At 43.5% G+C, this 10,937-nt stretch overlaps 1 protein-coding gene across 38 annotated transcripts in view; it reads right to left on the reverse strand.

Annotated features, from left to right (window-relative positions):
- The window catches only part of LOC147031555 (uncharacterized), a 93,648-nt gene that overhangs the window by 21,862 nt on the left and 60,849 nt on the right, over positions 1–10,937 (reverse strand). For 7 of the 38 annotated variants that reach the window (XR_015053546.1, XR_015053535.1, XR_015053479.1 and 4 more), the window contains exons 1-2: positions 10,921–10,937; positions 9,915–10,059 (exon numbers count right to left, since the gene is read on the reverse strand). The exon at positions 10,921–10,937 is cut by the window's right edge. The exons of 14 other annotated variants lie outside the window; for them this stretch is intronic. The gene's annotated coding sequence lies outside the window, so the exon portion shown is untranslated. Of the gene's footprint in view, positions 1–9,914; positions 10,060–10,871 lie in introns of all 38 variants that reach the window. 17 more of the 38 variants (XR_015053477.1, XR_015053467.1, XR_015053472.1 and 14 more) reach the window with 6 other exon arrangements.

Below are 10,937 nucleotides of genomic sequence, written 5' to 3' on the forward strand. Positions count from 1 at the left end.
AGGATATTTTGGACATTGAAAAGCTATGGAGTCATTGGCATCATGCTGGTTATCTTTTGTTTGCAAGCAGGTGGCAAGATTGCCTGACCCCACATCACAAAATACACGTTATTTCAGCCTTTCATGGCCTAAAATAGCCTCAAGGCCAATGTTCGGATGCTCAGAACCTTGTCCAGACCCTGAAGTACCTATACCCAAAATTTGTGGCCTCGAGATGCTACGGTTCAGCCATGAAAGAGTAACAAACACGCACAAACAAATACAAACACTTGAAATTACTTACAAGATTTCAACATTTTCAATGCACAACATGTGCCGTAAACCCTGACATAGTATTTTCCCATGCAGCCCTGGGTACCATACCCAAGCTGGATGACCTGTTCAAGATCAGCTTATTTAGACTTTCGTAAAGCATCAAGGAGATTGATGTTTAAAGCTGTAGCACAAATTAACTGGAGAGTGCATCATGGAAATGTTGAGTCAAATGGCTTCCTTTCCTTGTTTGAGGTTAGCTTCTTGATTTTCAGATGTACAAACACACATGCATACAGAGAATTGCATTGTGGGGTTGGAGGGGGGGGTGCCCATGACCTGACCCTGGGTACCCCCAACACGTATGCAAAAGTTGGTGGAGATTGGCCCAGCGGTCTTTTTTCCCACTATTTTTGGATGTACACACACAAACATATGGAGATTTGCCTTGTGAGAGGAGGGGGGTTTTTTTTGTTTTTTGTACCCATGACCTGACCCTGAATACCCTCAACACGTGCATAACTTGCTGTGGATTGACCCAGCCTTACAGGTGGAAATCATAAGTGGGCTTCCCACCCTCATGGGGGTAGAGGGTAACCTGAACATGGGTACCCCCCAGCACGCTTGCAAAATTCGGTGGATATCGACCCAACCATTTATTTTTGTTTTACTGATTTTCAGATGTACTCATACATACATACTTTCCTTGTGGGGATGGAGGGGGGGAGGAGGGGATATTTTGTGCCCATGACGTGAACCTGGGTACCCCAAGCACCTTTGCAAAATCTGTTGGAGATTGGCCCAGCAGTTTATTGCTATGATTTTCAGAACGACACAAACATACATACAGAGAATTTCATTGAGGGTGGGCAATTTGTGGGGGGGGGGAGGGGCTACGGTTCGGCAGTGAAAGAATAACATGCAAACGTACAAACTAACACTTGAAAATATTTACAAGATATTGGGATGGGAGGAGAGAGAAAGGAGGTAAGCAGAATGTGAAGAAGTTGGTGGGGTAAGGAGGAAGCAATAATGTTTGTGAGGAGATATTAGAAGGGGAAGTAAAGCAAGAGGCATATGTTCAGCCTACCTGAAAAGTGTGTAGGGTCAAAAATTCTGCTACACAAGTAACATTCCCCCCCCCCCCCCTTGTGCTTGCTGTTGAAAATTACTCTCTTTTTTTTTTGCATACCTTGTCGAGGCTCGTGTGAGAGCTTACACACAACACACAGCAAGGGGGGGCATGAGATAAGAGGGGAGGGAGTAGGGAGGAAAAAACAGTGGGGAACAGAGACATTAGGAGATCTGTGGAAAGGAGAGGGATGGGGCAGGGAACATGGGGAATAGAAGATGGACATTACAGGGACTTTCAGGAAGGAAAGCAGGGAATTTGAAGGAGGTGGGCTTGGGTGGATTATCGGGGGTAGAAAAGATCGAGGATTTGGATGGGGGATAATAAGAGGTGGTGGCGCACAGCTGTTTTGAAGGCCCGGAGGGAAGAATGGGAATGAATAGTGAGGGAGTTTATTCCAAAGGCAGGAAAGAAGAGGAATGAAAGAGTGAAGGTGAGCAGTGATTCGTGATTTTGGTAGTTTTACCAGAAGGGGGTTGTTAGCGGACCTTGAGCGCCCTGTGGAAATGTGGTGGGGACAAATCGCAGAGAGAGCAGGGCGGGGGGGAGGCTGGAGAGAAGACGGTAGAAGACAGAAAGACCACTGACCAACCTGCGGTGATTGAGCGAGAGGACCAAAGACTCAGCCTCATTGTGGGAGATGCCAATGATCCGAAATGCCTTGGTTTCGACAGCGTGAAGCCGAGAAAGGTGGGAGGCAGGAGCACCAGCCCAGAGGGGAGAGCAGTACTCCATCAGGCTGCGGACGATAGCTTTGTAAGTGGTCAGGAGCTTAGGTGGGCCGAGGAAGGACTTTGCACGACGGAGGATTCCCAGTCGGCGACTGGCTTTGGAGGCGAGGTTTGAAATGTGGCTTTCCCAGGAAAGGTCTCATGGCAGATAGTGAGACCCAGAAGCTTAAAAGAAAGGACTTCTTCCAGAGGATTGTTGAGAAATTGGATGGGGGGGGTTCTAAACGGTCCATTCGAAGAGACATAGTGAGAGTGTGAGATTTGTCTGGATTGAAGACATGTTCCACGTGTTGGACCAGTTTGTGATTATATCCAGATCTGCAGTGAGCGAAGAAGCTGCTGCTTGCCGGTCTGAGGGATGACAGATGGTACGGCAGAGGGTGGAGTCATCAGCAAAGAAATATAGAGGATTTTCCAGAGGGTCGGATAGATCATTGATGAAAACCAGAAAAAGACCAGGGCCCAGAACGCAACCTTGAAGAACTCCAGCCTGGACAGGAAGTGGGGATGAAAGAACTCCATTTAGGGCCATACGGTGACTGCGGCAAGAGAGGAAGTCGGCGAGCCATGAGTGGAGATGGCCTTGGATACCATAGGAAGAGAGTTTGGTGAGCAGGGCAGGGTGCCAGACCGTGTCAAAAGCACGTGATATGTCCAGGGATACGGCTCGGATTTCCTGTCTGGCTTTGAGGACCTCCATCCATTGTTGGGAGAGCAGAAGCAGCATTTCCAGTACAGAGTGACCTTGGCTTAAACCAAATTGATGATCGGAAATCAGGCCCTTGGAGAAGAGGAAGGATTTAATGTCTGAAGCGATGATGGATTCCATAACCTTGCTGATGATTGGCAGGAGGCTGATTGGTCTGTAGTTGCAGGGATCTGTTTTTGGCACCTTTTTTATGCAGGGCGGTCATGTTTGCTGATTTCCAAGCAGATGGCAGATGAGCTTGAGCAAATGAGAGGGTGAGTAGAACAGAGAGAGGGTGAGAAAGAGCAGAAGAGCAGGCTTTGAGGACACGTGGACTGATGCCGTCTGGACCGGTTGCAGAATCTGAGTCGAGGTTTGACAGCAAGCTCTCCACCTTGTCAGGAGAAAAGGACACAGAGGCCAGGGACAGTTGGGTGCGACTGGGTAAGGTGGGTAGAGAAAGTGATGGGTTTTGGACACAAGATTTAGCTGCAAACACCGAGTTTAGGCATTCAGCTTTTTCACGTGCGGTATCAGCATTGCGGCCATTTGAGGGAAGGGAGGGGATGGAGGGGGAACATACACCAGAAACAGATTTGATTAGACACCACAAGTATTTTGAGGAGGGAGAGAGGTTTGAGAAGTCAGACTTGAGATTAGGAACATGTTGTTTTCTGGCTCTCCTGAGGGTAGATACACACTTGTTCCGAGCTTTATGGAAGGAACTGAGATTGCCCTCAGTTGGGTTTGCTTTCCATGAGGCAAAGGCAAGTTGTTTTAGGACAACTGCCTCGCCACAAACTTCAGTGAACCAAGGGCAGGAGGAAGGATAGGACAACTGAAGATGAGAGGGGATAAATCTGTGCATGAGGGAGAGCAAGTTTCTTTGAAAGAATTCCCAGGATGAGTTGATGTTGGAGAAAGTAGCAATAGGAGACCAGTCTATAAGTTTGATGGCTGCTTGGAGACCCTGTCAGTCGGCTTGAGTGAAATGCCAGACTCGACGGCGGTGAGGTGGTTCTCTGATAATAGCCAGAGAGATGTCCACTTTCACAAGGATGTGGTCAGAAGAACCGATTGGGGTGGAGGAAGAGCAGCAGATATTGTCAGGGAAATTTGTCAAAATCAGATCCAGAAGAGATGGAGTACCATTGGTTGAGATCCGGGTCGGGAAGTTGACTCGTCAGTCCCAATGAGTCGCAGAAAGCTTTTGCTGAGGTGCCATGACAGGTGAGAGGTACCCACACCTCGCCAACTGGCATGATGACAATTGAAGTCGCCACATATGAGGAAGAGAGAGTTTGGATGAGAAGATAGAAGTTGGTCCATATTTTCGGATGGTGAGGTGTAGATGGAGTCATCACTGTTCGGTGGACGGTACAGTACACATATAAACATGAGGTGGGAGTGGAGGGGAAGCCGTAGCCAGAGGTATTCCTGGGGGTGTGGGGGAGTGAGGGCAGTGCATGGAGTGAGGAATAGAGTCTTTGATGAAGAGAGCAACTCCTTCACCAGGACGAGGCTCAGGTTTGTCAAACCAGAGGAGGGAGTAACCAGGGAGAGATACTTGGGAGTCAGACACATCTTGGGGGAGGAAAGTTTCTGTTCAGCAGATTATGTCTGGTTTGTCATTGGCAACCTGTATGGAAATATCTGAAAGGTTTGAGCAAAGGTCCCGGATATTTGAGGTCCACACTTTTAATGAATAGGTAGGGGAGGACAAGGGACGAGGGGGGGAGGTAAGGAGGGTTGTTGAAAGAGTGTGGGGGATTGCAGAATAGCTAGGGGTGGCTGAATGAGTAGAAAAGGCTCTGTGGTGCTGGGGGAGAGGGGGGACAAGAAAGGGGGAAGAAGGCAGTTGAGGATTTGAGGAGGTGGAGTGAAGAGAGGGAGGTGAGAGGGCAGTGCAAGGAGGCAGTTTTGTGGATGAGAGGCGGGGGCAACTTTGAGAAGGATGAGTGATGGGGATGAATGGAGGGAGAAAGGTGAGGGGTGAGTTTTTGAGAGAGGTGAGAGAGAGGCTTGGAGGGAGAAGAGTGGGATGGTTGCTTTGAGATTGAGGGGTGAGAGGCGTGAGTTGGCACTGAAGTTGGAAAAAAAGAATGGTTAATGGAAAGCGAACATTCATAGCAAACTGGGGTTTTTTTTAAAGTTATAGGTCAGAGATGCGATTGAACACATTTCTTGATGGATGCAATAAAGGCGAATTCAGGGAATGGAGAGAAAAAACAGTGTACCAGTTAGATTCTTTAGGCAAGGTATGAAGGAGAGGTCGAATTGAGAGCAGTCTGTTTAAATAGTAGAAGAGTTGTGCATTATGATACAGTAAAGAGTACCACATCTGTGAAAGAGGAAGATGAAGCATTACATAAGATCGTTTTTGTTATTATTATTAATGCTTGAGAGAGATTTCAACAGATTAGGTCATGTAAGTGTTGTAGAAAAAAAAATCGAGGAAGAAGAAGAAGAGAAGTAAGACGAAGAGGAGGAAGAGGAAGAATCAGAGAAAGGTAGCGGGTTTTTTTTGTTGTTTGTTTGTTTTTTGGGGATTTAAGATAAGAAATAGAGAGATTAGTTGGGAGGGATGGGGGACGTTAGGAAAGTGGGGAAGATAGAGATTGAAGATAATGGGGAGAAAAAACAAATAAACATGATCGTACACCGAGAAAAACCGGTAGGCCTCAAGCCTCAAGGATCGGCCTCAAGCACCCGGAAAGACAAGTTTGACGAAATCTCACAAAATAGTGCGATTTTTGAAACAAAACTGAACTAGGAACACAGTAACATGAAGGTGAGAAAATAAAGTTAAAACGGGACAGATAATGACCGGAAACTTAACTTTGAGATCGTCAGCAGAGAGCCGTGAAGGAGACCTGTCGATGCTCCAAACCCGGAACCGGAAGTGATTTGTTCTTCCCAATTCTTCTGTGGACTTATTATTTGTTACCCTCACTGGAGAAGAGGGTATTGTATTTGGGTCCGTTAGTTACTTGCAAAATCGAAGATTTTTCAAGTATATTAGTCAGTCAATGTTGTTCTTCTGTCTGTTTGTTTGTCTGTCTGTCCACAGGTCACAATTCTAAACCGATCGTCATGAAACCACCAAGTTCTGGTAGTCTCAACTGAGAAGCCTATTGATTTTGAGGTCAAGGGTTGTCTTGAAGTGAAGTTTCTAAAACCGTCATTTTTCATCCGACTCACTTGAAATTTGAACAGGATTTGCATTTTGCATCACTGAATTGGGAAACCAACTATTTGGGGTCAAAAGGTCAAGGGTCAACTCAAGGTCAAACTTCTAAAATCAAAAATTTTCAACTAAAAAATCATTAATTTACATCCTATAAACTTGACAGTTGAACAGGATTTGCATAGTCCATCACTGAATTGGGAAAGCAACCATTTTTGAGGTCAAAAGGTCAACTCAAGGTCAAACTTCTAAAATTATCAATTTCAATCTGAAAAATAAGCCTGGTGTTGGCTTCGTGGTTAGGGTGGCGGCTTGGGATCCTAGGGTCCTGAGTTCAAGTCCCGTTGGCCGCTGAATTAAAATACACCAGGAGGTTGACTCAGCCTGTCATCCTTCCGAGGTCGGCAAAATGAGCACCAGTGCACTGGTAAGGGGGACACTGCATCAGCGGCATAGCCGCATCCCATCCAATGATGCAACCAGCAGCCACAGACTGCACTCGATAGAGAGAGAATCTGAAAAATAATCGTTTTTCATCCGATTGACCTGAGTTTTGATAAAGATTGTCAATTTCAATCTTAATGGAATGAACGATTTGATGTATCCATGGCAACCTTTGGAGAGGGGAGATTTTGAAAGTATCGTGAGATCACGACGTATTGTTCTTGTTTGTTTGTTTGTTTGTCTGCATATTACTTTAGTGTTTTTCTCTGCAACCGCTTGTTGGATTGAGACGAAATTTTCACCAATGGAGCGACTACTCATGTGGGATGTTTTTTGATAATTATGACGTCATAGGTCACGTGGTGTGGCAGCCATGTTGGAAAACAGAAAAACTTTGGACTTCCATCTCTGAAGTCAGACCAAGTTAAAAATTGAAACTTGGCACATAGCAAGTACTCCTAATGGGGAAGAAGTGATTTTTCATGACGTCATGGGTGCCTTCATTATGACGTCATAATTGCATATGTAGAACACGACATCTGATCAGTATTAACATTTTTGAGGATCATCTCGGGACAAAATGGTCCACAGAAATTGATGACTTCATCGGTCACATTATTCGGCAGCCATTTTGTTTAAAATTTTTATTTTTAAACCTTCAAAAATCCGCTTCTCTGAAATGGCTGAACAGATCGAGGCAAAACTTTACAAGTATGACCACCTATCCATGAGGAACAAAAGCTTCACAATATGATATCATTGGTCACATGGTTTGGCAACCATATTGAATTTTCCCAAAAACCTATAAAAAATATTCTTCCCCAGAATGGGTGGAAAGACATTAAGGGGAAAGTTCACACAAATGTTCCCCAAGCTTTGGTTGTGCAACTTTGTTAAGGAATAATTGAGAGGTCACATGGCCTGGCAGCCATATTGGATTGAGCGAAAATCTTAAAAAATTTATTTCTCTTGAACTGTTTAATCAATCGACATGAAACCTCACAATTATGATATAGCAGTGAAAGGAAATATGTTTTAAATTTCATCCTGATTGGACACATGGTGTGGCAGGTAGAATTATTAAATTTTTTTAATCTAGGTTATTTTTGATTTTTTTTTAATAAGGCTCACTTGGCTGTGCCTGGATGGGTTTGAAGATAGAGGTAGAGGAGTAGCAGCTGAAACATGAACCCTATCCTGGTTCTTCCTGATGACTCCATCTTTGCTTTTTGCTTGTTTGGTTTCCTTCTGATGACTTCAATGCAGGACTGTACCTATTTGGTCTTCCATTTGATTTGAGTTGCATTTATTTTAATCCCATTATCAATTCAACAGAAGAATAATAATAAACATCATAGGTCAGGGCCAGGTGTCTGATCAAAGCGGGATTGCATCAAAACGGGACGTCTTGGTACCCAGTCATCACTGCCAGCAGTTAAAAAGTGTCAGTTCTAGTAATGTCCCTTATTAATTACGAAACACACCAGTACACAAACACCATACAAAACGACACAAACACCACACAAAACAAGTCCTGGTGAGGGTCTGCAATCTCTGATTGCTCTTTTTCTTATATTTAAAATGTGTAATGCCAAGACTCTTACACCCCCCCCCCCCCTCTTCTCTCAGACCTTAATATTAATGCAAAAAAAGGATTTTATTTTCTGCAGAAAATCAGTTGGAATGGATGATCTTGTCCGTGGAGACCAAAAACACCGACAGTATTTGTTCTGGTTTGTCAACAGTATCCCAAGAGTTGGTTCTATGTATCGCTACCGTGATAAATTATTATTTCCAGCACTATTCTCTGGAAAGCATTGTATTTGTGGCCTAACTACCCCACACACACACACACACACACACACACACACACACACACACACACACACCCACACACACACACACACACACACACACACACACACACACACACACACACACACACACACACACACACACACACACACACACACACACACAAAATGACGCTTCTCCTTTTAGCAATAGATGCAAAAATCTATTATAATTTCTCTTGTGGCTCCAGAACCAAACAAACAATATATTTATATAATGGCTCCCGTAGCGTCCGCCTCCCACTTCCCAACATGATTAATAATAAATATCATCATTTCACACTTATCCTGTACATTCACAAGCCAAAGATATATCCTCCCAGTGGTGTTCAGAAGCACCTAATCCAGATACACAGTTCATTCAATGGTAGCGAACCATTGGGGGGGGGATGTGTAGAACACGTCTATCCACTCAGGCCTTGACCCAGCCCCCATGGTCGGGAGTTTGTATTACGAGCAGCTGCCCATCGGCAAGCTGAGAAAGTTCTCCAAGTGTTTTGCTGTGCAGAGGCACAGCCCTTTCTCTCAGTTACTTTTACAAGTATTTTCAACCTCATATAGAGCTTGGTGAACCATTTTGGGGAAGAATCCTTATCCCGGACATATGATGTACTTCATTTTGACCCAGAAACAGCAGTTGCCTGGGGTTTCTGTGCATGTGCACCGATAATTCTTGGGCGGATTACATAATTTTGAAAGTCCCATTTTGATGGGATCCCAGGTTCAAATCCCAGACTGTGTTCCTTTGTCCATTATCTAACACTGTCCTTGTAATTCATCTAAATGCACATTTGTCTCTCAGTATCCTTGTTCTACTCATGATATATGTACAAGCTACTCCATGAACCTGTATGATCACTATCAAATTTTAAAAAGCAACTATGGGCTGCAAACAGATGATTGAGCGTATGAATGAATCAATGAATGAGTAGCATTATGTTTGTATTGTATAATTTCTCGAACCATGATGCTCTCGTAACCCATTTCCATCCTACTAGCGTTTTCATTTTCTGCAAGTGCTTTTTTTCAATACTTTTTGGCCGACTAACACAGTCTGTTTGGATTGAAAGAATTATAAGAGAATATAATCTTCATTGTTGATCAACCAACAATGGAGTGAAATCTCTCGAGTTCTTTGACGTCACCACTGATCAGAGCTTGTATTAGACTGATTATATCCAAGGTAACCGTGTACTTCCTGTGTATTGATACCCTTGCATCCCACCTCCAACAACTGCATATTATGGAGACCAAAGTACTGAACATCATTATAATCATATACCAATAAGCAAAAATCACAGGACATACTGCTACCTATAACTATTGATTGGTTTGGAGCTTCATGGTCTTAAATCCCTCTTATCTAGTCTTGCATACTCTTCCTTCAACTTCCTGCCCCTCTCAAGTCCCCTCTCCCAAAATAATACATGCATTCATCCTGTGACGTCCCCCTTGTTAACATTCCAAAAATCATCCTTCATTCTTATCTGCACTTCTTTGTCCCTCTTTTCTCCCTCCTGGTACTTCCACTACTGTTTCAAGATATCACATTATCACCACTTCTTGTCACCCTCCATCGTTCTGTTTTCATTTCCATCACTGATAATCCACTCTTTCCTAATCTTACCTGCAATCGTGTCTCTTGTTCCCCCCCCCCCCCACAGATGCTGTTGATACACACGTCCCATGCCACCTGTTCCACACTGCTCCACCGTCATCCATCATCCACACTGCTCCACTGTGTGTTCCACACTACGATGCTCATCCATCATCTGTCATATTGTATTGGAAAAAATAAATCAACACATTCTGTCGGGCCAAGTCTTTCATAATACACGTATGCATGAACTCTTCACAGTGTACAAGGAATTTCCCCTGCAGTCCCAGAGATGACTGCTCGGCTGTTGCACACAGTTTGCCACTTTCTATCATCATACCAAGTTGGTGGCGATGTCATTTAGCCTTAGACTTCCTGAATCAGCTGCTTTTCCACCCAATTTCTGCCCCATAAAATTGCACATATTCATCAACCAATCCTCTTTACCCTCACTTTCATAAGTACTAGCTATCTGTTGTGTTACTTTTATTTGCTTTTTCAAACCTGAAAGCACATTTTCTGCCGACTATGAAAATGTCAATCCCAAATTATATATATATATATATATATATATATATATATATATATATATATATATATATATATATATATATATATATATATATATATATATATATATATATATATATATATATATATATATGCGTCGACATTCAGACACAGACACAGAGGTTCTGCTAGGCTCATACTACACCATCAAATAAGCACTACAGTCTTACCTTGAATGTTAGAAAATAACAAAAGAAAGTTATTAAAAACAATGGGTATGTACTTTTAACTTAACTGCATGAAAAGTATAAAGCTTAACAATAGAAGATACAAATGCATCCATTCCTGAGTTCGGTTTCACTCCACGTCCATCCATTTCCCATATTTTCTGACTCCATAGCTCGACAAAACTATCTTTCCCCACCCACACTGAAAACTTTGGAACAAAATTCCCTTTCATTCGCACACTGCACTTGCCAAGCTTCTCATCATCCGAGATGAGCTGTTGCGCACTCATCCACCTTACCCTCAAATCGCAATCCT

This window comes from Eptatretus burgeri, chromosome 2 (assembly GCF_056783735.1).
Source record: "Eptatretus burgeri isolate ZD-2024b chromosome 2, Ebu_testis_v1, whole genome shotgun sequence".
NCBI lineage: Eukaryota > Metazoa > Chordata > Myxini > Myxiniformes > Myxinidae > Eptatretus > Eptatretus burgeri.